At 33.0% G+C, this 4,838-nt stretch overlaps 1 protein-coding gene across 1 annotated transcript in view; it reads right to left on the bottom strand.

Annotated features, from left to right (window-relative positions):
- Positions 1–4,740: 4,740 nt before the first annotated feature.
- cdx1b (caudal type homeobox 1 b) overlaps positions 4,741–4,838 on the bottom strand; it is a 9,841-nt gene continuing 9,743 nt past the window's right edge. The window contains exon 3 of the mRNA XM_061896547.1: positions 4,741–4,838. This exon is cut by the window's right edge and continues 2,120 nt beyond it. The gene's annotated coding sequence lies outside the window, so the exon portion shown is untranslated.

Raw genomic sequence — 4,838 nt, 5'->3', positions numbered from 1 at the left:
TTACATGACATGTCGTCTGCACCTTTTTCTAATCAAATAAAATGAATAATAAAATAAAATCGACCAAAGTCAACATGCGCGATTACAATCACACATCAAACATCATGTGTGAATTATACGCATACAACCGCGGCCTCTTTGTGTCACGGAGAGACCAGGACCGCTGAGTTCCCTCCTGCGGCCAGCAGAGGGCGACAACACTCTTAACAACACGTCCCAATTGTTATGCAAAGAATAGCAGTAACAGTCATACTTGCCAACCTTGAGAGGGGGAGTGGGGGCGGGGCAAGGCGTGGGTGGGGGCGTGGTTAAGAGGGGAGGAGTATATTTCCCCCTAGATTCACCAAGTCAGGTATTTCATCATATATATATATATATATATATATATATATATATATATATATCAGGGTTTTCCACTCATTCATTTATTTGTGGCGGCCCGCCACGAAAGAATTAAAGGCGCCACAAATTTAAAAATGTAAAAAAAAAAAAAAAAAAATGTAAAAAAATATATATATATATATATATATATATATATATATATATATATATACGTTGTTTTTTTGTTGTTCTTTTTTTCGGCTTTTGACTCGCTCGACCGCTCATAAAAGCAATGGGACTCTGTCTGTGAATGGAGCTTGTAGTTACATTTTATATAAATATGTAAATATTATATAAATATGTATATAAACATGTACATAAAGTGTTGTAATTATATTCAAACTCCGTGTTCTTCTTGGTCATCGCTGCTGCCGCTGCCTCAATAATTTCTTTTATATATATACATATTATTTATAAGAAATTCTTGAATTTCAGTGTTCATTTATTTACACATTTGCACACCCATAACACTCATCTACTCATTGTTGAGTTAAGGGTTGAATTGTCCATCCTTGTTTTCTAACCATATGCATGTACAGTAGATGGCAGTATTGTCCTGTTTAAGAGTGTCACAACATTGCTGTTTAGGCAGACGAACTGCTTTACGGTAGACGAAAACGTGACTGCTGTTGTTGTGTGTTGTTACCGCGCTGGGAGGATGTTAATGAAATTGCCTAACAATAAACCCACATAAGAAACCAAGATCTCGCCCTCGATCATTCTACAGTTATAACCTCATTGGGCAGACACGCTCTTTATACAAGTCACTCAGGCCACGCCCCCTCCAGCTCCGCCTGAATTTCGGGAGATTTAGCGAGAGAAAATTTGTCCCGGGAGGTTTTCGGGAGAGGAGCTGAATTTCGGGAGTCTCCCGGAAAATCCGGGAGGGTTGGCAAGTATGGTAACAGTGCACAACCAAACTACGTGAAAAATAATCCGTGCATGTTCACCTCTGACCTTGCATCCAGGAAGTAATAGGATGTCATTTTTCCCACGCAGAGATCTTCATCATCATCATCATCATAAAAGGTGTTAGACAACTGTACATGTCATTGTGTGTGTGTGTGTGTGTGTGTGTACACACTTGTAAAATGATTAACCTTTATGAGCGTGTAGGCGCGGCTTCAGAGTTGTAAACATTTGTGTCACTCAGCTTTGTTCTCGTCTTCATCTTGATCATCATCTTCACCATCGCTTAACGTCCTTTTGGCTTTTTCTGTCCGCTGCGTAACCGCGACAACCTCAGCATCAGCAGCACCAGCGTCGTCAATAACGACAAAAATGTGCCAATCAACATTATTTGACAGATCCAAGTTGATTCTTCTCCCTTTTGTTGTCTTTCGTCCGCAGAGTTAAAACTAGCCAATCAGGAGAGAGCTCAACAACAAGCTCCTCCTCCTCTTCCTCCTCATGTGAAAGTGGAAAAGTAAGTTCAGTTGTCTTCTCCTTTTATATTAAATAATTAAAAAATTAAATCCCAAATATCAATCAGCTTTTTAACATTTTGTACTTTTCCCCCCCAATATTATGTACGCCTTTTTAGTCTAATTATGTCAGTTGTTTTATTTTGAAAAAAAAAAAAGTGCATAACTTGCCTAAAAATAAAGAAAATAAGTAATACAACTAATTTTAATGCATTTTTGCTGTTTTTAATTACATGGTTTAATTTTGGAGAAAGCTGGTTGGAATTATAGGGCCTTTTAACATTGTATGCAAATCTTTCAAAAAAATAAAAAAAACGACTAAAAAAGGTCAAAGGGGCATTCAAAGAGTTAAGATGAAAAAAAAACCGAAAAAATAAATTTGTTTGCTATTTTTATTTAACATTAAAGTTGATTGAGAGATTTAAGCAAAAAAAAAAAAAATATGACTCTAAAATAAATCCCTGAGGACTTTTTCGCCCTAAAATAATTTCCTTGCAATGTATTATTGATACATAAAATTTGTTAAATGAAAATGTTACCAATTAAAATTAAAAATAAACCTCTTGTGAGAAAAAAAAGCAAACATTTCCCTGAAATGACAAAAAGGTCCCAATATACTCCAAGGGCAAAAATATAAATACATTATATGAATAATTTCTTATTTCTTTATTTTATTGGCTTTAACTTATATATTCAAAATATTTTATGTATATGTTATTTTTAAAAACTAAATATTTTATTCACTTTTTATTCATAATTTATTGATTATCATTAATTAAATCTAATCTTTTTTGTTGACACCCTGTATTTATATAGTATTCATTTATAATATATGCAAATCTTTCAAAATAAAACAACTGACATAATAAGGTCAAATCGACATTAAAACTGTATTTATTGTTTGCTATTTTTATTTAACACTGAAATTGAAAATGATATTTGAGCAAAAAAGGTATATGAGTCTATTTTTGTATACACTTTTAAGTCCCGGAGGACTTTTTTGTCCCAGCAGTATTTAACTGGGCTGAAAAAATATTCAGTGTATTGTTGAAATAGAAAATAATTTGAAAAATTAAGTTGAACAGGGGAAAAAAAATCATTGTATTCTGATTAACACAATCAAAGTTTGGGCCAGAAAGAAAATAAAAATGTACCTGCAAGAAGGAAAATGTAACCAAAATACTGTAGGGGCTAAAATAAATATATAGTGAATAATATAATATGAATGAACTATTTTGTCATAGTTTTAATATAAACATTTTAAATTATTCTATGTTAATTATGATAAAAAAAACGAAATATTGTGTTAATTTTTAATATATCAATTACTAACTATTATTAATAACCTTTTTATCTTTTGTTTGTATATAGATTTTGGTGACGTCTTGAAAAATATATTAGTATATATTTAGATGGTATTTAGTATATTTATACGCACGATAAATGCACATTTTTCCAAATAAAAAAACTGACATAAATATGTCAAATTGACCTTAAACGGATTAAAATGGGTAAAAAAATATTACATGTTTGTTATTTTTATTAAAAAAAAAAAAAAGTTGTATTTTTATTTATTTATATGTACATACTTTTAATTCCCAGAGGACTTTTTCATCCAGGCAGTGCTTCATTAAAATAATTTCCCACAGTGAGTGGTTGATATATGAAAGAAGTTGAAGTAAAAATATTAATAATGAAAATGAAACAAAACCAAAGCCTCCTGTGAAATGACATCATTCTATTGGAAGTAACACAACAACAAAGTGTGAAGCAAAAAGTTTCCCTGAGAGGATGAAAAAGTTCCCAAAATACTCAAAGGTCTAAAAGAAATAGTATAAGAAAAAGAATAAAAAATATTTCTAAGTTTCAAAACATATATTTACAATTAATCCATGTTAATTATGATTAATAAAAATATAAATGTTATTAATTTTAATTAAAAAATTTAAATGTATCATTTTTGGTGATTAAATCTAGGCTTTTTAGGTTTTATTGACACCCAGAACAATACAACATGACCTTTTTTAGTTATATTAAAAAAACATTCATACACATGAGAATATTCCTAACTAAAGTTGTTTTGATTCTGTGATCCAATTATTTTATTAATTAAATTTTACCGACAAGAATCCCAAATGCAATTATTGAATTATTTGCATTTTCAAAACACAGAATGTGTTTACGGTAAAAAAAAAATAATAATAAATAAAAAAATCATAATATATTGTTTCATTAACACACACACGGACACATTTTTGCGTTTCCGTGTGGTTGTCGTGATGTTTAGTGATTTAGGAGCGGGGTCAAAGGTCAGCGGTTTTACTGCGGGGCCTCAATAAACCTTTATGGCCGACAGATGCTCCGCCCACCTCGTTAGCGCGTTAACTCCTTCGTGTGACAATATTTGATCATTAAGCAAACACTTTTAAAGCTACTTATTGTCGTCGTTATTATTGTCATTAATCGTGTTTGTTATTGTTGTTACTGTTGTGCGCGCATGCACACGCACACACACACACACACGCACATACACACACACACACACACACACACACACACACACACACACACACACACGCAAGTGCTCAGAAGGTTGAAGACATGATTGTTATAGATAAGACAAAATAGGGCAAAGGACAAAGGTCTCTACACACACACACATACACACACACACACACACACACACACACACGCACGCACGCACACACACACAGATAGCGGGATGCTTGCTCTTTGGACAGCACTGCATCCCCGACTATGTTCCCTTGCACCGAATTAGTCTGATTTCTCAAATAGTGTTTTTTGTCCCAGTGTGTGTGTGTGTGTGTGTGTGTGTGTGTGTGTGTGTGTGTGTGTGTGTGTGTGTGTGAGACGTGTAAACATCACTAAGATCATGTGATCTGCAAAAAAATATTTTAAGAAAGTTTTACTTCGGTATACAAACGGGGTGGGGAAAAAAAAAAATCAAAATGAAATCAAAAGTTTGTTGTTGCCATGGCAACACCCAGCCACAATTCGATCGGCAGCTGTGGG

This window comes from Nerophis ophidion, linkage group LG04 (genome assembly GCF_033978795.1).
Source record: "Nerophis ophidion isolate RoL-2023_Sa linkage group LG04, RoL_Noph_v1.0, whole genome shotgun sequence".
In the NCBI taxonomy this organism is placed as follows: Eukaryota; Metazoa; Chordata; class Actinopteri; order Syngnathiformes; family Syngnathidae; genus Nerophis; species Nerophis ophidion.
The sequence above is the reverse complement of the archived record's forward strand: the minus strand, read 5'-3'. Positions and strand labels throughout refer to the sequence as shown.